The 27,975-nt window shown below is 39.6% G+C and overlaps 2 pseudogenes; both read left to right on the forward strand.

Annotated features, from left to right (window-relative positions):
- Positions 1 to 12,571: 12,571 nt before the first annotated feature.
- On the forward strand, positions 12,572 to 14,412 carry LOC121767091 (annotated as a pseudogene).
- Positions 14,413 to 17,239: 2,827 nt separating this feature from the next.
- LOC121767092 lies at positions 17,240 to 27,935 on the forward strand (annotated as a pseudogene).
- The last annotated feature ends 40 nt before the right edge of the window (positions 27,936 to 27,975 follow it).

Here is a 27,975-nt window from a genome sequence, read left to right on the forward strand (position 1 = left end):
GTTGTGTCTTCATACATAGGCGTCATCCTATGACTCTCTTTTGATAACTCTTTTCCGCTGCTATTCATTGAAACTTATGTCATAAGAATTTACTTTACGTCGTATGGTTTTGGCTGTGTAAAACACTTAGATATTTTGAATTCCGCTGCTTACTTTAAAAACTAAAACGTTTTGTGGTCTAAACATTTGTTCTTTGGAAATTAATTGACTTTTGCCTTAAGTGTCCATTTTTTGTGCGTCCCCCATTTCTTCCCCGCTTCTTAGTCCCTCCCTTAGTCGCGATTTCCCCGTCCTTGCTATCCTTAGTAAGGGCGGCCGTGATAGAGTGGTATCAGAGCTTCGTTTCTTTCGCTCTGGTCCGAGAGCCTTCTTTCACCGTAAGTCTAGAATAGTAAACCTTAGACTAGAAGTGTCACGAAGGCTCAACATCCAAAGCATCACGCTCAACCAAAGAAAGTGAGGTATGTTTTAAGTTGTTGAAAGAATGTGAGATCGATGTATGAAATTGATGATGATATGATGATGATGTTTTGGCAAGTGTATGCAGGTAAATGAACGCTAAGCATGAAGATGAATTGTAATGACATGATTATGTGAAATATGAGCATGATTGCCATGAAAATTTAAGCATGTGTTATGTGCGTGAATATGATGTTGTGATAGTATGATTCTGTGGAGTATGAGCATGATTGTCAAGATAATCTAAACACGTGTGGTATGTGTTAACGTGATATTGTTATGGTATGAGTATGTGAGACATGAGCACGATTGGCATGATGACTTAAGTATGTGTTATATGTGTATAAGTGATATGACAAAAGCATGTGAACATAGTGAGCCTTTAGGTGTCCTCACATTAGTGATGCGTGACAAGCCTTAGACTTAGCACGAATAGCGAGTTGAAACTTAGTTTGAGGAATCTTCGGTTACTAAAGAAAATCTTCATCTTCGCGTAGATGGCACGGATGAAACGAACCGCACTTAAGAGCTCCCAGTATAGTGACCGAATGCGACAGGCGATACACGATTTTCGCAGCTACGAGAGAGAAGAAGGAAAAGCTCTAGGGGAGGTCGTCGCTCACTTCGAAACCCTGTGGCGAGATGTCCTCGGGTACCATGCGACAACCTATGGTGGCATAATGAGACTAGTTGAGCTGATGCCCGAGAGTTGGAAAGATTGGATGGAAGCAACGTCCAATCGATTCACGTGGTACGAACCACGAATTGACGGGATGGATGGCGACATGAAAGGCTTTATGAAGGTCTTGAAGTGTGCTCTAGTTTACTCCCGTTTTGAGCGACCACCGTCGGCAGAGAAGAAGGAAGATGAGATAGTATGGGAGGACAAGCACATGGTCGAGATTGAACTCGTAGCAGGGGGCGAAGGCGGAGCAAGAGTAGGAATGGTTCCGGGCTTCGAGGATGGCTATGTGATGGACATGATGGATGATGATGAGGCCCTCCGTCTGATTGATGAGTATCACGGGATAGAGGACCTGGAAGAAGAAGAGGATCCGGAAGAGGAAGAGGATCCGGAGGAAGAAGAAGACCCAGAGGAAGAAAGTTAGCGATAGCTAGTTCGATGTCGTTTTCCTTTTAAGTTGTTAGAACTAAATAGAAGTAGTATGTTTCCTGTTTTGAGTCGAACGAGTGTTTTGTTTCCTTTTCCGAGCTTCTATAAAAGTTCCACGTTTTGATCGACCTTGCGTGTTTTTTTTTAGTTTATCGTTTCATGCCATGTTTAAATGCAAGCGAGTTATGTTTTGGTTTTGATCACAACGAATACTATCAAAGATGCTAATTTGTATTTTGGATCAGAATGCCACCGAGACGAGGACGTGGACGTGGACGTGGACGTGGGGCAGGCCGAGGCCCACGAGTGGAAAGTACTGTGGAAGAAAGATCCGAGGGAAGTATCGGAGGTCAACCCCCGCCTCCACCGCCACCTCCACTACAACCTCAAGATAAGGAATACATTAAGACGTTCCGCAAAGAGAAACCCCCAAAGTTTGATGGGTTAGGAGAGCCACAGAAGGCAGAGGCCTGGATCCGCGAGATCGAGCGCATCTTTGAGTTCATGGTGTGCACGGACAGGGAGCGTCTGGCATGCGTGACTTATCAACTGACTGGGCCAGCAGATCATTGGTGGGAAACTAGACGAAGAACAGTGGACCCCGCCTGCCGAGAGGCTTTGACTTGGGATGAGTTCAAGGAAGAGATATATAATAAGTACGTCCCTATGAGCTACCGACGAGCCAAGACGCAAAGTTCCACACTTTGAAGCAGGGAAATATGACAGTGTCGGAATATGACCGCGCACTTTGCGAGATGACTTGTTATGCACCTGAGTTGGTGGACACGGATGAGAAGATGGCCGCGAAGTTTCACTCTGGCCTTAGGACTGAGATAAGAGTGGCCGTGGCTATCTGACAAGGAGTTCCTTACGCCGAGCTTTTGAGTTGCGCCTTGGACGTAGAAGAGGCACTTCCTAAGAATGAGAGAGTGGACAAATCCTACACCACCCACACAACAACAAAATTATCGGGACAAGAGGAAGTGGGAAGGAAACCGAGGCCCAGTATGACAACAAGAGACACCATCCTACTTTCACCAGCCTCAGAATTTTGGCCGACAGGTTGTGCCACAACAAAGAGGAAATCAGCCAAGGACACCTTACTGCAATCGGTGCTCCAAGTTCCACGTTGGGGAGTGTAGAGTCGGAGGCACCCGATGCTTTGCTTGTGGTGGGAATGGCCAATGTTCCGAGAGTGCCCGAACAACAACAAGGGTGGGTGTAACGCCCGTACTTTTTATGAAAGAATGACGACGATATTGCTACATTTAGCATGACGAATGAAATACGTGAGATGAATATTTTCTTATGGAAGACGACGTGCGTAACTCGAGGAATGGTTGAAGGAATTATATTTGGAACAACACCAAATATAAGTTGTATGATTTTCCCGTACTTTAATTTTTGTTATGAAGAACGAGATAACAAAATAGCTTGGATCCTAGTTATGTTAAATCCACCAAATAATAGTATATTTATTTTTTTGGGTTTTTCTAATTTGGCTTCCAATTATTTTGAGCCCAAATCAAAGTAAATTAATTTGAGCCAACAACATAGAAGTGAATTATTTCCAAGCCCAAAAGCTTTTCTTCTTCCTCTTACTCAAGGTGGCCGACGGTTTCCTCCTTCATGGAAGAGACTCTCCAGTTTCCGCCCCTCTATCTTCCCCCATGAGGACAACCACTACCTCTTTAACCAATTCCTATCAAAGCATGAGTTTATTTTAGCTTTGCATATATGTTTTTTATACCTTCTTGTTCCATAATCAAACCAAAATAGCAATCCACTAAGAGTCAACCAAACGATCGCCGTACGTAACCGAAACTATGAAAGAACTTAACTTAATAACTATAACGTATATTGCAGGACGTTTCGGAGTGGTTTCGGAGGAGGAGAAGCCACCGCCCGGCGACGGGCAGCGGCAGACAGCCGCGCTCGACGTTCCGGTGCGGGCGACGGCAGGAGCTTTCCCCCGTGGCAGCGGCGTCGTGCGACCCTTCCCGACGACAGCAGCTACCCGACGGACAGCCGCGTCGACGACCGCAGCAGCTTCCCCGACGGCACAGCAACTCCCGGCGACTCCAGCTGCGACGGCGGGCGACTCCAGCAGCGACGGCGTCGAGCCGGAGAGAGGGCGACGGCGGCTGCTCGCTGTTTCGGTCGGCAGAAAGAGAGACGGGGAGAGAGAAAGAAGAAAGAGAGAGAGAAGATAGAGAGGGGGATAAAAGAATGGGCCATGTGTTTTTTTTAGTTGGGCATTTTGTTGCTTATGGAAATTGGGCCTCATACTTTTGTTGGGTATTGTTTTGTTTATGGAGGAATAAAGTGGCTAAGTAGCTTAATCTTTTGGGCCGGTAATTAAAGATAAATCGGGGGAAAATATGTAATTAATTCCCGGAATGATTTTGAAGAATGAATAATTTTATCCTAAGGATGGAATAATTTCGAGGAGAAATAATTGTGATAATTAAAGTATACGCTTAAATAATTTTTAGAAATTAATTTCGACGTCAGGGAAAATATGAGGAGCCAACGGAGGAAAGAATGGGTGTAAGCGGCAGACCGGCGACGCCTTGGGCAGCCGCCGAATAATCAAAAATGCACGAAAACCGAGAAAGGAATTAAAAGATTTTAATTAGAGTGCATGCATTCTAAATACCTTCGTTACCGAGAATTGATGTGAACTTTATGTATTTTCTGAAAAGGTGGTTCGCACGCACGCTAGAAGTCGGAACGAGGAACTATTTACGGAAATTCTTAGCTTTTGAGGTGGGCTCTATTACTTAAACTCGTTTATTTGCAATGATATGTAAATGGAGAGATAAGGGTGGTTTGAATGTTATGTCATGCCATATTTTATGTTTTGAATTGCATATCTGATTGTCTACTAGGATAATGTCCTACTAGACTTTGATGGTTAACGAATTCGGGTCTGACTAGGGAGTGAGTCCCTACTCAGGCTAGTGCACTGATGGGGATCGTGAGCCGTCCTATGAGTCGGCCGGTCCAGTGATCGAGTTTGTGGCCACATTCTCGTTTCACATGATGGTTCAGATATGGTACATGATGGGGGATGACGATGATATTTGCCTGCAGACACCTATTTACTTATGGAAATGATTTTAGTGTTTCTCGGCATTTTTAAAGTAAAACCCGAGTTTCACTCAACGGTGGCTTGACATAACTTTATTGATGAAATGTATTTTGGGCATGAGTTCACTGAGTGCATCAAGTACTCAGCCCCTGCATATGTTTTCCCTATGTGCAGGTTGAGCGTTGACGAGGACGGATGATGTTGAGCATTTGGACAAAGACAGTATTCAATAAATGTTCCGGTTGCTATTGTGTCTTCATACATAATAGTAGCCAACTCTCAAATGCTTCCGCTATGTCAAGTTTTAGAACTCTGATGTTTTCTTTAATCCGTTGGACTATTTTTATTCGAACTTTGTGATCTAAGACTATGATTTGTTAATGAAGTTCGTCTTTTGATCTACATGTCGTACCCTTTGATTGTTTTTCCCCTTTCTTTCCCGCTTCTTAATTCCCCCATTAGTCGCGACCCACCGTGCTTTCTATCCTTAGAAAGTGTGGTCGTGACAGGTGGAACGAGGAACGGGCAGGGACAGAGACCGCCGCAGCAACCACAACCGATCCGGCAAGTCGCCCCACAACCAGCAAGGGCGTATGCACTGAAAGGGAATCCAAGACAGGAGCAACAGGCCAATAAGGGCAAAGATAACTTGGCAGGTATGGGAAAGATCCAACAACTCCCTATTATTGTGTTGTTTGATACGGGTGCTTCGCACTCTTTTATATCAATGTCATGTGTGAATGCCCTAGAACTTCCTACTGTTAAGCTTGAACCGATTTTGAACGTGTCTTCACCTGTTGGAGGTCTGATTGACATTGCACGAACTTGCTCGAACGTAGAGTTTGTGTTAGGAGAATTAAGAGTAGTAGCTCGACTTTTGCACATTATGCCTTTGGAGAACGTAGACATAATTTTGGGAATGGATTGGCTGACCGAGAACCACGCAACGATTCACTGTAAGGAGAGGCAGATTTCTTTTCGAGCTCCTGGCGACGAGCCGACCATCTTGCATGGGATTTCCTTGAACCGACGAACCTCCATAATCTCTGCTTTACAAGCAACCACGATGATAAGAAAAGGGCGTTCGGCGTATCTTGTGTACTTAAACGGAGAAGAAAAGAAGGAATTGAAAGTGGAAGACGAGGCAGTAGTGCGAGACTTGACCGATGTGTTCCCTGAAAACTTACCTGGACCGCCGCCCGACAGACAAGTGGAGTTTACGATTGACTTGGAACCCGGATCTGCGCCAGTATCGAAGGCACCATACCGAATGGCCCCTAAAGAGTTGGCTGAATTGAAGATTCAGTTGCAAGAACTGCTACACTTGGGATTTATTCGGCCTAGTGTATCACCGTGGGGAGCGCCTGTTCTGTTCGTAAAGAAGAAGGATGGAACGATGAGGACGTGCATTGACTATCGCGAACTCAACAAGTTGACATTGAAGAATAAGTACCTACTGCCAAGAATCGACGACTTATTTGACCAACTTCGAGGAGCGGTCGTATTTTCAAAAATGGATTTGAGGTAGGGGTATCATCAACTAAATGTCCGATGAGAGGATGTGCCTAAGACTGTTTTCGCACTCGTTATGGCCATTATGAGTTCGTCGTGATGCCATTTGGACTTACTAACGCCCCGGCAGTCTTTATGGACTTGATGAACCGAGATTTCCACGAGTATCTCGACAAGTTTGTTTTAGTCTTCATTGATGATGTGTTGGTATACTCGAAGAACGAGGAAGAGCATGGATGGAACCTGCAAACCGTGTTGGAGACGTTACGAAAAGAAAAGCTTTATGCCAAGTTCAGTAAGTGTGAGTTTTGGTTGACTCAAGTGAACTTTCTTGGCCACATGATAAGTTTGATTTGACCGAGCTAAAGATGTGAGTTTGATGTGAAATTTTAACTGTATGATATTTGATGTGTCTACTTTATTTTGGTAAAATTTCAGCCCCAACAGAGGTCGGATGAATTTTTAATAATTTTTACAAAATGAGTGCGCTGTTCTACCAGATTTCTATCTTACAAAAATAATCTTTGTTGTTAAGTCTTGAAGGATATACATGATGCATATGTGTTAAGGAACTCATTCTATGATGAAGTGATGTGTTGTTTGTTGATGTATGCTATGGTGTGTTTCCTTGTATTGATAAACGTTTGGGATGGGTAAAAATTAAAGAGACGATGAAAGGAACGTTAGGGCATGCATGATAATGGTTGTGATGAAGGGCTGATTTTATTGTGTTGTTGATAAGGGTTGTCGTGCGTACGTGAGCACAAGGAGCGAGAGTTACATTGAATTGTGTTTTGTGATATCTAAGCAAGCGAGGTGGGCTTTCTTTAACTGAAAACTCTTTTATTTTTCTAAAGTATGATTGTGGAGCTATAAGGGTGGTTTAAAGTGTTATGTCATGTCATGGACAGTTTTGATGTTGAGATTGTATGCCTGATGCCTAGTTCGTCTGAGTTTACTCCGTTAGGCTATATGGCTTTGTGTGAAACGAATTCGGGTCTGAGTAGGGCCGCAAACCCTATCAGGCTGTGTACACTGGTGGGATCGGGAGCCGTCTTAGCTAGTCGGCCGGTCTCGTGGGCGAATAGTGTGGCCACACTTTCGTCGCACTGTGGATGATGATGTGATTGTTGGTTTGTGATGAGAAAGTGGGGAGATTGTTTGACTGGCCAGTCTATGAAAATGTTTTGGTGATACTCGTGATATTTTCTTTTAAATAAACGTAAAACTCGAGTTCACTATGGTATGGATGACATAACTTATATAAAATACTTTGGCACGTGTTCACTGAGTATATCAAATACTCAGCCCTGCATATGTTTTCCTTATGTGCAGGTTGGGCGGGATGTGGCAATGGATGTTGAGTCGGCACAAGAAAATTGGATGCGTTGTGTCTTCATACATTGGCGTCATCCTATGACTCTCTTTTGATAACTCTTTTCCGCTGCTATTTATTGAAACTGATGTCATAAGAATTTACTTTACGTCGTATGGTTTTGCCTGTGTAAAACACTTAGATATTTTGAATTTCGCTGCTTACTTTAAAAACTAAAACGTTTTGTGGTCTAAACATTTGTTCTTTTGGAAATTAATTGACTTTTGCCTTAAACGTCCATTTTTTTTTGCGTCCCCCATTTCTTCCCCGCTTCTTAGTCCCTCCCTTAATCGCGCTTTCCCCGTCCTTGCTATCCTTAGTAAGGGCGGCCGTGACGTAAAGAATATTCAGACTTGTATTTTTCTACTTTTAAAAGTGGATTATTCATAAATGGAATTAAATGTAATGTTTGATAGAGTTAAAAAGGGCTCACACCCTAGAATGAAAGGAGTGATGAATTGCACAACTTTCGAAACTCTAATAACATTAAAAGGTATTTCGGCCCATGAATTTATTATTTTTGTCTAATATCTTTGAATTCCTAGTGGTCTATCTAACCCACCTAGAATAAAAAAGGATATAAATTATGATAATATTATTATTATCATACATGGTTAAGTACACAACTTCGTGTACAAATTTTTAACATGCATGTTACGTGGAAGCAACTGCAGAGATTGGCAGTCATTCTATAATTAATTAAATAATTTATTGAAATTACCCGACAAAGACGGGAGCATCACTATAAAAAAAAGGTTAAATAAAATGAAATCAAATTAAGTATGCCATTCTATTGTTCAATAAATAAATGTTGAATTTGTTGAAAATTCGGTGCAATATCTCTCTCTAGGAACCGTGTATTTAGTAATATTTTAAATCAAAATTGACAAAGTATTAGATGCAAGTGGTACCATAATAAGGATTCAAATCGATTAGTTATATATGCAATACATCAATAGGTTGTAATGACAAGTTAATCCGACTTAACTTCACATTCCTCCACCTACCCAACCAATTTTCCTAACACTGAATTTAGAGTAAAATAAAGTTAATCAATTAGTAGTATAATTCTTATAATCTCTACACAAATATAAGGACTAATTAAATTGAATTTAGTGTTTCCGGTATTAAATGGTCATTTAAAGGACATGAAAAATGAAGTAAGGAATATAAGTTATTTTTCACTTTTCACCTGTCCAAGGTCGTTCCCCAGCAGCACCGCCCCTGACAGAACCATCCTAATCGAGTTCAGGTCGAAGTTATCCACCAACGGAATTATTATTGACATAGATGTTTCACATTTTTATTAGTGTGATGGTAGAACGTGTCGCAGAATTATTTCACCTACTGACATAGATCAATTGTTGTAATACCCCATATTTTGTATTTACATTCACATATATATATATATATATATATATATATATATATATATAGGGAGATGATCAAAATAAGTATGTGTTTAAATCCAGAAATGCAGCCCAAATCTTAGCCCTAGGATTAGATGATCTAATGGTTAATAATTAACCAAAAACACGGAAGGTCATAATTAAGCATTTTTTAGGTCATGCTTCGGTTGCCGGTACGTCAACCGTCATCTCAGGGAACATTGTTCCGTACATCTTGGATTTCTTATTGTGGCGGATGAGATGTCTATGCACTACAAAGATGAGTTGAGATTGAGAGGGTTATTATTTATAAAATAAGGGTGTGGTTGAATTGGTAAATAGGGGCATTCATAGTGCATTTAATGGCCCAATGTAGAATTTGATTTGTTGGTTAAATTTTCTCTGTGACTCGTTTAATGGGCAAGGGCCCGTTGAATTAAGGCTGGAAATGACTGTTTTATTATCATGAAAAATTCAGTGATATTAATATATGCAACACTATTTCAATCTTAAATTACATAGAATTTACTAATAGAGCCCACAGCGGTAGAAATATAAAAATCATCTTTATTAGCTTTGAAACATCACTTGAAATGACTAGTTCAAGACAAAATTGATCTATGTCAGTAGGTGAAATAATTATGCGACAAATTCAACCATCAATTCAACCATCACACTAATAAAAATATGAAACATCTACGTCACTAATAATTCCACTGGTGGATAACTTCGACCTGAGCTCGATTAGGATGGTTATGCCAGGGGCGGCGCCGCTAGGAAGGAGCTGGAAGCGGCTCTGCTCAGCCGTGTGTCGCATGTGGTTTTTGGACAGGTGAAAAGTGAAAAATAACTAATATACTTAACTTCAATTTTCATGTCCTTCAAATGATTATTTAATACTAGAAACACTAAATTCAATTCAATTACTCTCTATATTTGTGTTGAGATTATAAGAATTATACTACTAATTGATTTACTTTATTTTACTCTAAATTCAGTGTTAGGAAAATTAGTTGGGTAGGTGGAGGAATGTGAAGTTAGGTCAGATTAATTTGTCATTACTCCTTATTGATGTGATGCATATATATTTAATCGATTCGAATATTTATCATGGCACAATTTGCATCTAATACTTTGTTAATTTTGAATTATAATATAACTAAATATTACTTATGAAAAAATATAGTATGGACAAACATGCAAGGAAATTTATGTTTATTAGTCAGCCCATGAATTTATTATTTTTTTCCAATATCATGAATTCCTTGTGGTCTATCTAACCCACCTAGAATAATGGACAAACGGGGTAGGAAATTTATGTTTATTAGTCAACCCATGAATTTATATTTTTGTCTAATATCTTTGAATTCCTCGTGGTCTATCTAACCTACCTAGAATAAAAAAAGGTTAGAAATTATGATAATATTATTATTATACATGGCTAGTACATAACTTCGTGTACAAATTTTTAACATGCATGTTATGTGGTAGCAACTGCAGACATTCACAGTCATTCTATAATTAATTAAACAATTTATTGAAATTATCGGACTAAGACGGGACAATCACTATAAAAAAAGGGTTAAATAAAATGAAATCAAATTTAGTATGCCATTCTATTGTTCAATAAATAAATGTTGAATTTGTTGAAAATTTGGTTCAATATCTCTCTAGGAACCGTGCATTTAGTTATATTATAAATCAAAATTGACAAAGTATTAGATGCAAGTGGTACCATAATAAGGATTTAAATCGATTAGTTATATATGCAATACATCAATAAAGAGTAATGACAAATTAATTCGACGTAACTTCACATTCCTCCACATACCCAACTAATTTTCCTAACACTGAATTTAGAGTAAAATAAAGTAAATCAATTAGTTGTATGATTCTTATAATCTCTACACAAATATAAGGAGTAATTAAATTGAATTTAGTGTTTTCGGTATTAAATGATCATTTAAAGGACATGAAAAATGAAGTTAGGTATATAAGTTATTTTTCACTTTTCACCTGTCCAAAACCGTCTGCGACTTCCAGATCCTTCCCCAGTGGCGCCGCCCCTGACAGAACCATCCTAATCGAGCTCAGGTCGAAGTTATCCACCAGCGGAATTCTCCAACACTGAACACTTGAAAAAAAGGTCCAATTACGTGGGCCCACCAGGCCATATAAGGGAAACTGAACGAGTCTCAGTTTGTATTTTCTTTTATGACTTTAGGTTATGGCTGGCAAAATTTATTGTATTTATAGGTCATTAGGTATTAAGTTCACTACATTTGACTAATTCACTCACAACATTTGTAAAGTTGTTTTCAATACTTTCAATTTTTCGTAAAATGCGACACAATATTAGACTTATTATTTATTTAGTTTGACTAAAGTTTAAATTTTGTCTCGCATATTTATTTAAAAAGATATTTTGATCCACTGTTTAAAGATTTTGTCCATTAGGTAGAGTACTTGTATTTTAAAGTCTAAAATTAGGCTTGTATATTAAAAAAACATATTTTGTCCTATACATTAATAAATTTTGTCAATTAGATAGAGTACTTGTATTTTAAAGTCTAAAATTAGGCTCCTATATTAAAAAAACATTTTTATCCTATACATTAATAATTAGTAGAGTACTTGTATTTTAAAGTCCAAAATTAGGCTCGTATATTAAAAAAACATATTTTGTCCTATACACTAATAGATTTTGTCAATTAGGTAGAGTACTTTTATTTTAAAGTCTAAAATTGCTCGTATATTAAAAAACATATTTTATCCTATACATTAATAATTAGTAGAGTACTTGTATTTTAAAGTCCAAAATTAGGCTCGTATATTAAAAAAAACATATTTTGTCCTATACAATAATAATCAATTAAGTGTTTTCGCTTCTGGTCCTAACCTATATATTTCAATTCATATTTAACATGTTAATCAAGTCAATCCATATTTATCTCATTCATCAAGTCAAAATGAGATTAATTAACCATTAGTTATTAACAAAATTAGTATTTTAATATGGCCAAGACATATAACCATATCTAGGAATGAACGGCGATTGGGGTCGAGGGGGGCCGACCGACCCCACCGCCGGCCCATGAATACCGCCAGAATCAAGCTTATGCCGTTGTGCTTCAAGTCTTCGACCCAATGATGTAGAAAGAATAGCAGATATACAACGGCTAATGAAAAGGAGAGTGTTAATCAAGGATCAATTGAGAATTTATACTTTATTTATTGGAGGCTATGAAGAAACTACACGTTTTGGCTTAATAAAGTGTTTATTTAGGCGCTATAAAGTTATTTATGAAGGTATTAAGACACTAAATGTTCTAGTGTATTTTTTTTTCATAGTCATAACATAATTACATCACTTTATATGTGTTCATGGATTAATGTGAAAATCACATTTTATGTGAGAATCGAGAATAATATTTTGAATGTATAAACTTGGATAATTCAAGGTAAAAATTAACCGTATGAAAATAATATATTTATTCGTGACTAGTGGGATTTTAAAGCATATCTTTCACTTAATTTAATATATAAAACGCCAAACTATAAACAAAGTTCAAGAAACAAAAGAAAAATATAAGTAGGGTTGAATTTAATATACATCACATTTATTATAAATCCCTTCTGTGGATGTGCCTCTCTCCTATTACACTGGAATTCTTGGTAAATTTGTTTGTCAAATTAGCCACCGTATGTATCGTGTCAGTGCATATTATTGTAGGATAATTTGCCTATAAATTTATAATATTTAATCAAAATATAGTTTTTGCATACAGACTTTACAATTCATATGTAAATTATCAAACTATTAATTTGTTCTATTTTGCAACCAAACTATTAAATTCACATGTAAACGATCAAACTATTAATTTGTTCTGATTTTGCAACCAAACTATTGATTCGATTTGATTTTGCATTTTAACTATTAAATGTGACATCAACCAAAATAATGTTAAATTTTATAGTTAAATAATTCATTGGTTGAATTATGATTATAGAATTATATCAAACCATTTTAAACTCAAAATCTTAATCGGAAGCAAAATCAGAATAAATCAATTGTGAATTACGTGTTTTAAAATGTTAACAATAATAACACATAACCACATCATACACGCATCGCTAACAAAAGTATTAGACTTAAGTAATAATCTTTAAATGAAATTTTCTGCGTCTATCACTGCATATTTTGACGATCATTTTGTGAAGGTATGGCCGGTATCACTGCATATGTTGGATTTTACGAGATTTGCTCTCCAAAAAAGGTTGAACTCGTCTTTATATCGGCTGCATCAGGAGTTGTAGGTTAGCTTGTTGGCCAATTTGCTAAGCTATTTAGGTGTTATGACGTTGGAAGCGCAGGATCACAACATAATGTCTTTTAATTATTCTTTTAAATTAATTTATAAAAATCCATTCACCAACTTCTTTTTTCAATTTGAATTTGCATAATTTGTCGGTGATTAAATGAATATGGAATATAATAGTAATAATTAACATAAATAACCATACAGTCAAAAGTCAACTCTAATTCAAGGTTTAAAATATTCAATAAGCATTATCTTTAATAAAAAATATTAATAAAAATGACCTCAGCAATTATCTTCATACTGAAGTAGCAATTTTCTTTTTGGGGCTGTAATTACTTTATATTTTTTAGAGTTAATTTATTTATATATATTACTTTGTTCAAGGTTGACCTTTTGAAGAACATATTGGGGTTTGATGATGCATTCAACTACAATGAAGAATCGTACCTGAATGAAGCCATAAAGAGGTATATATATAAAGTGACAAAATTAATTAATTTCTTTTACATATATAATTAACTGATCTGACCATATAGATTATGGGCCAACAAGATATTGGGTCGGGTCGGGCCGGTCCAATCCAAAGATATATATATATATATACATATAGCCCATATGGCCCTGGCTAGCCACATAAATAAACAAAAAACATATATTTATGATCAAAATTTCTCTTTCGGTCTAATGAGCACAACCCCGGCCCGTACTTTGTTATCTCTAATAAGTGTATGGAATTAATCACAACTATTTAGGTACTTCCCCGAATGGATCGACATATATTTCGAAACTGTAGGAGGCAAAATGCTCGATGCGGTGCTACCGAACATTAGACCCCACGGTCGCATCACCGCCTGCGGGACGATTTCGCAGTATGACGAGGAGGAGCCAGACGCGACACACAACTTGATGTATGTGATCGTAAAGAAAATCCGAATGCAAGGATTCGTCGTCTTCGACTACTTCATTGTTGAAGGAATTGAGGCTGCGCCAGCTGCTTTGGTTGGACACTTTTCTGGTCGCAATGTGGGAAAGCAAGTTGTTCTTGTGGCTCGTGATTGATCAATTTGGTCCTATCGATCTTGATTTAATGGACGGTGAGGATTGATTTGTGTATTAATTTATATCTAAAATAATTTGTGTAAGCTTCAATAAAGAATTACCATTTCAGAAACGAAAACTTTCATAACCACGAGATTCAAACTTCACAAAAACAAAAGAACGCCGAGCTTCGAACCGCGAAGTCTCGGACGAGATTCCAATAGAAATTAACTAAAAAGCAGTAAATTGTTTCCTCGCCCTACGTGAGGACGGTGGTACACAACAACGAACAACTAAGAGCCCCGATGAACCCTCATAAATCCCCTATGCCCCAAGTGTGTGTGGATTGTGTGTGAAAGTGAGCTAAGAGCGAAAATGTGATGTAAGTCCTCTCATGTGTGTCGCGTGCTCTCTATTTATAGATGCGGAGTCGATCTTCTAGAATCTCTCTTTGAATTCTCCACTTTGCCCTTCGTCTAGTGATCTCCTCCGTCTGGCAATTTGTTACTTTTCCGCTCACTTTCTGCTGAATTCCTTCGCCTGACAATTATCTCCTCCACTTCCTGGACCTGGCGATTTCCTCCACACACCTGACTTAAAAAATGTGTTAGACCCCGAAAATTACTGAATTTAACCCCATAACCGATGCATGAAATTAGACTTATCATACATAATTATAGAGATGGATTTTTACTAATCTGTCTATATTAAACATAGCGCAAGATCTCATGGTTGTTCTATTCGAATATGGGCGTGAATTATTCCATTTAGAATTGTTAAGTAAATAAATCTAGAATGTTATCAAATAATATATATAGCCCAATCAATATACATGGAAAATATCCCTAAAATCCAACCCTAAAAACAGCCGACAATATTACAATTTAATATGTACTCTAATTCTTTTATTTGATAAATGCATTCATTATTTTAAAATTTTCTTACTCTAATTAAATCCTTAATTTAAGACATTTGAGAATTATTCTTTAGCTAAAGGGGAGTTTTGAGGAATAGACAGAAATGGCAGTATAACTATTATAATAATAATAATAATAATAATAATAATAATAATTTTAATAATAAATTAAAAATCAAACAAATAAATAAATAAATAAATAAATGAATAAATAAATGAATAAAATAGAATGAGGACATTTTAATACACGAAATGTCACAATAAATGACAAAACCCAACAATGGCACATGGATTAATTCCAATCACAATATTTCATTTTGAATGAAAACAAGTTGAAAATTAAATAGCTGCATTTGATCACATTAAATGATGAAACCCAATAATAGCCCACGATTTAATTCCAAATACTCCATAGTATTTCATTTTATTTCAGTTCATCTCGAAAAGAAAATATCATGTCGTAATATTTGGGTTAGGTGAGCATGGTGTTAGGGACAAGTAAATTGGTGTGTCAATTAATTAGTGATGCATTATACTGCGAATCATTACACTAATACCTACTCCATATGTCCCACGTTAAGTCATTTTTTTTACACTCATTTTGAAAAAAAATTATACTACCTCCGTCCCATTAAATATGAAACATTTGATTTTCGGCATGAGATTTTATGTAGTATTATTTTGTGAGTTAATGAGTACATGTTAAAGTAAGAGAGAGGAAAAAGTAGAGAGAGTGTTGTTTCCATTTTTAGAAACGTTAAATAGTTAAAATAGATAGAGAATATAATAAGAGAGAATAATGTAAAATTTGCAGATTTATTGATAGAGTACATATGGATATACTCTATAAATCAATTCATATTAGTGCACTTCAAGCACATTAAATGTTTATAGTTTTCAGGGACGGATGAAGTAGCACATAAAACATGTTTCAAGAACTTTTTAAAAATGGTAATTATAGTATTTTTAGTAAGATTAATAACAACAATCATGAACAAAGGCTCAGCGCAGGTGTATGGTTGATCATGTATTCATGTCTCTCATAAAAAAAATAACATATCAATCACACTTTAAGACAACGAAAATAAGAAGAAGAAGATGGAGATCCGAAAGCAGCCATAAAACAACGAAATGAGTAGTTGTCACGGACTTCACCGTTGCCGACCACCATCTATTTTTATTTTCTCCTCTTATCCTTTTCATCCCAATATTTCTACTTCAAATCTGAATAGTCACTTAATTATGATTATAAATTTAGATAGTAAAACTTTTGAGATATTGAAATTTGATACCAAACTGAAAATTAAATTGTTGATTTTTTTAAGAGTGTCTCTAACCATTTATCCCAAACTTATACGTCACTTAATCATAATTTTAATTCAATCAAATAAATCAAACTCAAATTCAAAAAAGTATTCAATATTCACTTATTGTTTTTTATATTTTTCAATCATACCTACATATTATTTACATTTCACCCTAACTCCACAACACGTTGTCAATAAATTATACTACTACAAATTAATTAATATATACAATAAAAAATACACTAACATAAAATCGTAAATTTGGAATATTATATATTCTATGCTAGTATGTTATAATTCACATATAATACAGTGAAAGGAATTTTTAATGGCCCAAGCTTATTTAATTAATTTTAGTTATTTTCTATTTCGCTTAATATGCTTATTAATTTAAATAATGGATTCAAATTATTATTTAATGTATTTATCTATTTCACAAATTATATTATTAATCTTATATTTTATTGTAAAATAAATCAACAATAGTTTGAACCCTAAATTGTTAATTTTGATAATTAAGCGAAGAGATTAACGTCTGACCAAGAAGAGGCGGTCTCAGATTAACGTGCAACAGCCTCCGTTCGTCCACCTTTCTCCCACAATTCTCCTCTTACTCAGCCACGCTTCTAAACTCACTTTTTTCTCTCATCAACTATTTAATTCGATTTTGGCGCCTTTTTGTAGATATCTAAAACGGTATCCCAGTTGCATTGCATGCACGTTCATGGACCAATCCAACGCCTCTTCTTCTGCCGGCCGCCGTCATCCTTCGTCAACCGCACCGTACCACCGGAGATCACAGTTCCCTTCCAGCAACTACGATCGCCCACCGCCCCGGGCATAAGCGGGCCGACGCGGAGGCCGTGGTCCGGAGACCCGCCGCAGAGATCGAATTTCGCCGTGTCGAATTCTATCTCCGTCTCACTCGATTACGAGCAGTGGTGCGAGACTCTGGCGACGGTGGTTCAGCTCTGGGAGATGAAATTGGAAGGAAAGGGGTTTGGCTTTGTGCCCCACCTTGTTTCCAACATCGAGCTTCCCTCGGATAGGCTGGAATTGAACGATAGGCTGAAGGTGTTGTTTCTCGAGAAATTGAAGGGGTTGAAGGAGGGTGTGTTGGTGGAGAAGTGGATGAAGAAATTGGATTATGTGGAAGATGAAATTAGAAGGATTTCTAGCGTCTTGAGAGATAAGGGAAGGTTGCGGGTTTTCAATGAGCTGTGTGAGAAAAGGGAGGTTTTGGTGGGTGAGACTACCTTTATATCCAACAGGATTGAGGAATTCAGAAATGGCATTAGGTCTATTGAGGAGGATTTATATGCTGATTGTTAGAATAGTATCGAGAAACACAATCAAGAATCAATGAACAAGAATGATGAACACACTTTGGGAAAAATTTGGAAAGCTTTCTTGAGAAAAATCTAAAATGGATGTTATCTGTTACAAACTGAAAACATCTCTCTCTCGTTCTTATGTATGAGAACCGAATAAGAGAGCTTAACAACTAACAAACTAGAAAGCTGAAAACAAACACAAAACTGTTACAAATCCAACGGCTAGTTGAATCTACGGTTGACATTCAATCTTGCAGATGGCGCGCTTGATCGGACGGCTCCTGAAGCTCGGGAGCTGTGACCTTCTTTTCGGCAGCTACGAGCTCGGGACTCTTCTCGGTAGTTACGAGCTCGGGACTCTTCTCGGTAGTTACGAGCTCGGGACTCTTCTCGGTAGTTACGAGCTCGGGACTCTTCTCGGTAGTTACGAGCTCGGGACTCTTTTCGGCAGTTACGAGCTCGGGACTCTTTTCGGCAGCTCGTAACTTTACTATTTTCCTCACACTCAGCAACTAATAATCATTATTCACAATCTCCACCTTGAATATTATTTGCTGAGTGATCAACTTCTTTTACACATCCCAACCAACTTCAAACACAACTCAAACTTCTCCCTCGGTAAGGTTTTGGTGAGCATGTCGGCTGGATTTTCCAAGGTGTCTACCTTAAACACCTTCACCCTTCCCTTCTCTATCTCTTCACGAATGAAATGCAGACGCACATCTATGTGCTTGCTCCTCTCATGAAACACATTGTTCTTAGCTAAGCTGATGGCACTTTGGTTGTCACAACCAATGGCTACTGCCTTCTGACTAACACCAAAATCTGCAGCTATCCCCTTCAACCAAAATGACTCTTTCACAGCTGCTACCAAGGCCATATATTCGGCCTCTGTGGTGGACAATGCAACCACACTTTGCAAGCTGGATTTCCAGCTCACTGCACTTCCATATAGGGTGAAAATGTAACCTGACTGGGACTTTCTACTGTCAATATTCCCAGCATAATCACTATCACAATAACCCACCAACGCATCCCCTTTTACCTCCTCATTTCCCTTGAACAGGATCCCAAGGTTTCCTGCTCCATTCAAGTACTTTAATATCCACTTCAAGGCTGACCAATGCTCCTTGCCATGGTCACTCATGAACCTGCTGGTTACACTGATGGCTTGAGCCACATCTGGCCTCGAGCTGATCATTGCATACATGATACTCCCCACAATATTGGCATAAGGGACTTTCTGCATCTCAGCTCTCTCTTCCTCAGTTTGTGGCTTCTGCTCAACAGACAATCTGAAGTGTTGGGCCAGAGGAGTTGCTGTAGGTTTTGTGTCTTGCATCTTGAACTTTCTGACCAATCTCGAAATGTAATCAGACTGGTTCAACCAAATCTCCTTCTTGGATCTATTTCTAACAATGTTCATGCCCAAGATCCTTCTAGCATTCCCAAGATCTTTCATATCAAATGCTGACTTCAGATCCTCTTTGATCTCTTGAATCACCTTCTTGCTTGAACCAGCAACTAGCATATCATCCACGTACAAGAGCAAATAAGCCACCACCAGACCCCCTTTCTTCTTGATATAAACGCATTCATCATATTTCGATCTAGTGAAGCCATTTGCCAAGATATGATTATCAAACTTGATATGCCATTGCCTACTAGCTTGCTTGAGGCCATATATACTCTTTTTCAATAGACAAACTTTGTTTTCCTCCCCAGCTTTGGCAAAGCCCTCTGGCTGTTGCATAAAGATTGTTTCCACCAAATCTCCATGCAAAAAAGCCGTTTTCACATCGAGCTGCTCCAGCTCCCAGTCCAGCCTTGCAACCACTGCCAAGAGAGTTCTTATGGATGTGTGCTTCACCACAGGAGAGAAGACCTCACTATAATCAACTCCATACTCTTGTGTGAAGCCCCTTGCTACAAGTCTAGCCTTGTATCTGATTTTCACATTATCAGCCGACTCCAATTTCTTTTTGAATATCCACTTGCAGCTCACAATCCTTCTTCCTTCAACTTTGTCTACCAATATCCATGTCCCATTTTTCAGCAAGGAGTCTATCTCCTCAACCATGGCTTTCATCCACTCACTTCTTTCTTTGCATTCCATGGCAGCTTTATATGTGGCTGGTTCCCCAAACTCCACCTCCTCAGCTACACATAATGCAAAGTAAAGCATCTCTGAGTCAGCATATCTGGCTGGCATTTTGACATTCTTTCTCCTGACTCTATCTCGAGCTAACTGATATTGGCTGAGATCCTCAGTCTCTGCATCTGACCCTTCTTGTGGCTGATCAATATTTCCATCATTTGCTCCACCTGGAACCACCTCTTCAGACTCCACTTCAGGCTCCACCTCAGGCTGTATTCCAGATCTCATAGCTTCATCAGATACTGCAGCAGCCTTTGCAGAACCTTGTGACTTATTGAAGGGCATCACAAACTCATTGAAGACTACATCTCGGCTCACAATGATCTTGTGATTTCCAGGTTCAATGCTCCAAAGCCTGTATCCCTTTACACCGGGTTGGTATCCCAGAAGCACACATTTCACTGCCCTTGCATCCAGCTTACTTTGCTTGAGGTGTGCATAGGCTTGGCAGCCAAATATCTTGAGATCTGAGTAGTTTCCATATGTCCCATACCATTTAAAGTCTGGAGTGTCACTCTCAATGGCTGAAGAGGGGCATTTATTCAATAATTTCACAGCAGTTGCAGCAGCTTCAGCCCAAAATTTCTTCTCCATTCCTGAACTGAGCAACATACACCTTACTCTCTCTAATATGGTGCGGTTTGCCCTTTCTGCCACCCCATTTTGTTGGGGGTTTAGTGGAACGGTTTTGTGGCGTCTGATCCCTCTATCCTGGCAGAATCTATCAAATTCTTTTGACAAAAATTCGAGTCCATTGTCTGTCCTCAGACAGCCCAGAGATCTGCCTTTCTCTCTTTCAACCATAATGCACCAATCTCTAAACTTAGTAAAGGCCTCAGATTTTTCCTTCAAGATATATAGCCATATTTTTCTGGAATAATCATCTATTATGGTCATATAATACCTCCCTCCTCCAACTGAATTCACAGGGGAGGGTCCCCACAAATCACTATGTGCATAATCAAGAGGTGCTTGTGATAGATGTTTACCTTTTGGATAAGGGAGCTTCTTTGACTTGCCAAGAATACACTCTTCACATGGCTCACCATTCTTGCTTTCCAGCCCATGAATAACTCCCTTTTTAATCAACTCCTTAATGCTCCCAGCTGCTGGATGCCCGAGTCTCATGTGCCAAGTTTTCACAGATTCTGGCACAATGATGTTCAGTTGACTGCCCCTGATCCTTACTGCAGCTCCACACAAGTAATAGAGGCTTCCCTTCCTCTCTCCATGCATAATCACAGTGGCCCCCTTCTTGATTTTCATCACTCCATCCGAGGACTCAAAAGTGCACCCCTTCTTCTCAAGCATCCCTAGTGATATAAGGTTTCTCTTCACTGTGGGGATCAGCCTAACATCGCTCAAGATTTTCTCAGAGCCATTATCCAGCCTGAGTTTTACATTCCCTATAGCTTCAACATGACATACTTGATTGTTCCCAAGTATAACTGTCCCAGTTGACTCTCTCAAATCAGAGAAAAATTCCACACATGGACATATGTGGAAGCTGCACCCGGAGTCAAGAATCCATGAACTCCCATCCTCATATGCCATAATATTCAATACCTCAGGGGACTCCTCAGCTTCTTCCACAAAATCAGTGGTGTTCTTCCCCTTTCCAGATTCAGCAGCTTGTTTCTTTTTCCAAGCGAAGCAATCCTTCTTTAGGTGACCCGGCTTCTTGCACCAAAAACAAGCTCGAGTCTCCTTTTGATCAATTGAGGGTGCCTTGCTGTTCTCACCAATTTTCTTGAACATCTTCTTGACTTTGAACTTTCTGACATTGAGGCTCTCTGGAACAACTTCAGCCTCCTTGCATCCCTTCTTGTGCAGTTCTTTGGCCCTCAGAGCATTTTGAACTTCTTGGAAAGTAACCGTGCCTTCCCCTCCAAAGAGTATGGCATCTCTCAATTGATCATAGGACTTTGGCAAGGCATTTAACAATAGTATGGCCTTGTCTTCATCACCAATGGAAACATCAATGTTTTCCAAATCATCCACTGCCTTATCAAAGTCTTCCAGCTGCTCTAGTATTCCCTTTTCCTGCGAAAACCGGTATGAATATAGCCTCTGCTTCATGAAGAGGCGATTTGCGAGGGACTTTGTCATGTATAGATCCTCAAGTTTCTCAAGAACCCCAGCGGCGGTTGTCTCTTTTGCAACTTCCCGCAACACCTTGTCGCCCAAGCACAGCACCACCGTGCTGTGTGCCTTTGCAAAAACCTCTGCGCGCTTGGCCTTGGCCTTTTCATCGAGCACTTGGCCTTCACCTTCCTTGCTCGCCGGCGCTAGAGCCTCAGACAAACCCTGCTGGATCAACATCGCCTTCATCTTCATTCTCCAAAGGCTGAAGTCGTTTTTCCCGGTAAATCTTTCTGCTTCGAATCTTGAAGCCATCATCAACACCGATTCAATCTGATTTTGATCGATACTCTTGCCGGATAGTTCCCACAGACGGCGCCACTTGTTAGAATAGTATCGAGAAACACAATCAAGAATCAATGAACAAGAATGATGAACACACTTTGGGAAAAATTTGGAAAGCTTTCTTGAGAAAAATCTAAAATGGATGTTATCTGTTACAAACTGAAAACATCTCTCTCTCGTTCTTATGTATGAGAACCGAATAAGAGAGCTTAACAACTAACAAACTAGAAAGCTGAAAACAAACACAAAACTGTTACAAATCCAACGGCTAGTTGAATCTACGGTTGACATTCAATCTTGCAGATGGCGCGCTTGATCGGACGGCTCCTGAAGCTCGGGAGCTGTGACCTTCTTTTCGGCAGCTACGAGCTCGGGACTCTTCTCGGTAGTTACGAGCTCGGGACTCTTCTCGGTAGTTACGAGCTCGGGACTCTTCTCGGTAGTTACGAGCTCGGGACTCTTCTCGGTAGTTACGAGCTCGGGACTCTTTTCGGCAGTTACGAGCTCGGGACTCTTTTCGGCAGCTCGTAACTTTACTATTTTCCTCACACTCAGCAACTAATAATCATTATTCACACTGATGATGAGGGAATGCAGGAGGCTCGATGACGGACTGCCTATTTATGCCCATCGCTGCGAGATCATGAAGCAGATATACTGCTAACAGGTTGCTCTAGCCTCATTCTCTTGTAGTATTAATTGTCACATTTCAAACATGGAAAATTATAATTATATGAAAGAAAGGGTGACAATTTCCAACTCAATCAACTTTTATGCAAGGATGGAAGTTAACATCATATAAAAATCATTGTATAAAGAAACAAAATTGATGTCTATTACATTTTAAGGTCATTTTGGAGGTTCTTATTTTAATAGGAATGATTGCTTATTGATGTTGATTATTTCATGTAGACTTGCAATTGTTGGTAAAGCATTCGGAATGTATTTTAATTGTTTCGATGGGAACTTTCACAGGTGACAGTACTTATAGGAGAGACCGGTTCAGGAAAGAGCACGCAGTTGGTTCAGTTTCTTGCTGATTCTGGAATATGTGGAGACGGTGCCATTATTTGCACGGAGCCAAGAAAACTTGCTGCAATCACATTGGCGGAGAGGGTGAAAGAGGAAAGCTTTGGGTGCTATGATGATACTCCAGTTGTGTGTCACCCGTCATATTCACCGCTTCAGGAGTTTGAGTCCAACATGGTGTTTGCTACTGATCATTGCCTGTTGCAGCACTACATAAGCGACAATCAACTATCCATGGTATCTTGCATTATTGTTGACGAGGCTCATGAAAGGAGCTTGAACACAGATCTCCTTCTGGCTTTGCTCAAGACTCTACTCTGTCAGAGGCCCCGTCTCAGGCTTATCATCATGTCTGCTACCGTGGATGCAGACCGATTCTCTGATTACTTTTTTGGCTGTAGGACCTTGCATGTGTCTGGGAGAAACTTCCCTGTTGTTGTTAAATATGAACCCTGCCATTCTCAAGTGTCTAAATTAATGCCGTCGTATGTACATGATGTTCTAACTACAGTAGTGAAGATCAACAAGACTGAGAGGGAAGGCACTATTCTCGCATTCTTGACGTCGCAGAGTGAAGTAGAATGGGCTTGTGAGAATTTCCAAGCTTCGTACGTTGTAGCATTGCCCTTACATGGAAAACTTTCATATGAAGAACATCATAAAGTGTTTCTAACCTATCCAGGTAAAAGAAAAGTGATATTTTCCACCAATGTTTCTGAGACATCACTGACAATACCCGACGTCAAGTATGTGGTTGACCCTGGAATGGCAAAAGAGAGCATGTATGAACCTGCTACAGGGATGAACATTCTCAAGGTTAGCAGAATCAGTTAGAGCTCTGCTAAACAACGAGCTGGTTGTGCTGGGAGAACAGAGCCTGGGACATGCTATAGACTCTACTCTGAAGATGATTTTAAATCAATGCTACCACACCAGGAACCAGAAATTCGCAAGGTGCATCTTGGCGTAGCAATTTTGAAAATCGTGGCATTGGGTGTGAAGGATCTGCAGGAGTTTGACTTAGTTGATGCACCTAGTGCCAGTTCCATAGATATGGCAGTCAGAAATCTTGTTCAGCTAGGAGCAATTGTGCTGAAAAACGATGCGTATGAGTTAACAAGTGAAGGGAAAGACATAGTGAAGTTGAGTATTGAGCCTCGGCTTGGTAAAATAATTTTATAATCCTTCCGCCAGCGGTTGGGTAAAGAGGGTCTTGTTCTTGCTGCAGTAATGGCAAATTCTAGTAGCATATTTTGCAGAGTCGGAACGGTGGATGCTAAGTTGAAATCTGATTGCCTGAAAGTGAGGTTTTGCCATCCTAGCGGCGATCTTTTCACATTTCTTGGCGTTTACAGAGAGTGGGAAGCTGTTCCGCGTGAAAAGAGAAACACTTGGTGTTGGGAAAATAGCATTAATGCAAAGACATTGAGGAGATGCCAGGACACTGTTATGGAAATGGAAGCTTGCCTTAAAAATGAATTGAATATCATTGTGCCACACTATTGGCTTTGGAATGGTGAGCATGAAAAAAGTTTGAAAAAAGTAACACTCTCTTCCTTGCCTGGAAATGTGGATATGTACTCTGGCCACGATCAACTCGGTTATGAAGTGGCACTAACAAAGAAACATGTGCAGTAGCATCTTGCGTGTTCTTTGTTCAACTTCGACCAAAGGCCGGCCTGGGTGGTTTTCTCGGAAATATTATCTGTGTCAAATGAGTATTTGGCATGTGTTACAGCATGTGATTTTGATTGTTTTCCGACCCTGTCTCCTTCTCTACCATTTTGATTTCTTGGCAATGAACAGGCAACGGTTGCAGAAGAGGGTTCTATCAGGGTTTGGAAGTGCTCAGTTAAAAAGGTTTTGTGGGAAATCTAATAGCAATGTGCGCTTTCTTGAATCAAAAGTAAGAGAGTCGTGTGCTGATGAAAGGATTGGTGTTGTGGTTGATGTTGACCAGAATGAGGTGCTTGTGTATGCTTCTTCACAGCATATTGAGAGAGTGATGGGTTTAGTTGTAGAAGCATTGGAGTATGAAAAGAAGCTATTGCGGAATGAGTGTATTGAGGAATTTATGTATGGCCCTAAGGTCTTGAACTCCGTTGCTCTCTTTGGTGCTGGTGCTGAGATAAGGCATCTGGAACTTGAGAACAGATGCCTGTCTGTTGACATATATCATTCTAATGTTAGCGCACTTGATCGGAAAGAGCTTCTACTCTTTATTGAGAGTTTCACTTCGGGTTTGGTTTGCTCTGTTAGCAGGTTCTATGTCTCTAGTCAGGAAAATGAAGAGAAGGACAAGTGGGGAAGGGTGACATTTTTTACTCCTGATGCTGCAGAGAAGGCTTCTGCGTTGAATAATGTCGAATTTAGTGGTGGTTTGTTAAGGGTCGTTCCTTGTATAAAAAATCAAGACAGTGATCTCAGAATGATGTCGTCCAATCGTATCAAAGCCAAAATCTCGTGGCCTCGTCGGCGCAGCAAAGGGATTGCATTTGTGAAATGCAATCCAGATGATGTCGAAGCAATGGTGAATGATCTCGCCAATCTAGTTATTGGTGATACGCGTGTTTGGTGTACACCAAGTGCTAAGTTTCGAGACAGCATTAGAATTACTGGGCTTGACAGGGAGCTTTCTCAAGAAGATATACGTCCCGTCATAAGAGCTTCGACAAGTAGGCAAATCACGGACTTCTTTCTGCTGCTAGAGAATGCAAATGACGATCTTCTACCACCACCACCGGCTTGTGAGGATGCCATTTTGCGAGAAATTTCTCCCTTCATGCCTAGAAGGATCCAGGGTGCCCCGGTTAACGTTAAGGTATTTCCACCAGAAGCAAAGGACAATATCATGAGAGCCCAAATTGATTTTGATGGAAATTTATATTTGGAGACAGCCAGGGCCCTGGAGCATATCGACCGAAAAGTACTACCTTGGTGTGGCTCGTGGCAAAAAATTGTATGTCGTCCACTGTTTAATGGCTCTGTGTATTGCCCTCCCTCTGTATATCATGTTATCGAGAACGAGTTTCATCATTCCCTCAGAAGGCTTCATCGTGATCCGCGTTATCAAGGTACTAAATGCCCTGATTTTGATTTGTGGAAATGCATTTCATTAAAATGCCTTAAATGTACTGTTATGTTGCTGATGTTCAATTTTGTGCAGGTGTAGAATGGTGTATGGAGAAAACCAATAATGGTGGCTACCGAGTAAAGATATCGGCTAGTGCCACTAGACTTGTTTTCGAGTTGGAAAAGTCTCTGTCGGAGCTCGTTGGAGGGACAATTGTACATCATCCGGATATAACCCCGGCTGTTCTTGAGATTCTTTTTTCGCGGGATGGGGTAATGCTTATGAAATCCGTTGAGGGAGGGACTGGAACGCATATATTCTTCGATAAGCAGAAAATGACTTTGAGAGTCTATGGTCCCCCCGAAAAGATGGAGTATGCACAGCAGAGTTTAGTCAAAGGTCTCCTAACCCTATATGACAGTAGGCAACTCGAGATTCGACTTCGCGATGGAGTCTTCCCTTCTGATATGATGAAGAGAGTTGTTGAGCGTTTTGGGCCGGATCTTAACGGACTTAGAGATAAAGTGCCAGAGGTGGAGTTGTCTTTAAATGTAAGACGTCACACTATATCTGTTAAAGGTAGCAGAGCATTGATGCAAGAAGTCGAAAGCATACTGCGCGATCTTTCACAGCCAAGCGCGTTGCAAAGCCTGGAGAATGATCATGATAGTGCTTGTTTCCTCTGTCTATGTGAAGCGGAGCCGTGTGATTCTCACATGCTTGAGGACTGCCATCACAAAGCCTGCAAGTCATGTTTGTTGAGGCAGTTTGAATCTGTTATCCAAAGTCGCGGACGTTTCCCATTGCTCTGTTCTAAATGGGATTGCGAGGCTACAATCGCGGTTGCTGATTTGAGGTCTTTGCTGTGGAAAGAGAAACTCGATGAACTTTTCGAGGCTTCGTTGGGTGCATACGTGGAAGCGAGTGGAGGTGCTTTGCAGTTTTGCCCGTCGACCGACTGTCCTTCAGTGTACAGAGCAGCGGGTCCCAGTGGCCCCGCTGCAGCCTTCAGATGCGGGGTGTGCTTCATGGAGACGTGTACCAAGTGCCACGTTGAGTACCACCCGCTCCTGTCCTGCTAGAGGTATCGCGAGCTGAAAGTTGATCCCGATGCATCGCTCAGGGAGTGGTGCATGGGGAAAGATAACGTGAAGACGTGCCCGGGGTGTGGGTTCACGGTTGAGAAGGTGGACGGGTGCAACCACGTTTCGTGTAGGTGCGGGAGACATGTTTGCTGGGTATGCTTGGATTCGTTCGACAGGGCCGAAGACTGCACCAGCCATATCAGCTTTGGACACCCAAACATGTTGTAAGATATGCTTCATGTAATATGAAAAATAGTGTTGGTTGCCATTTTTATTCCCTTTAATTGATAGTAATTATTATGCATTCATCACATCCTCAATTTACACACAAAATTATCAAATCT

Source organism: Salvia splendens, chromosome 15 (assembly GCF_004379255.2).
Source record: "Salvia splendens isolate huo1 chromosome 15, SspV2, whole genome shotgun sequence".
NCBI lineage: Eukaryota > Viridiplantae > Streptophyta > Magnoliopsida > Lamiales > Lamiaceae > Salvia > Salvia splendens.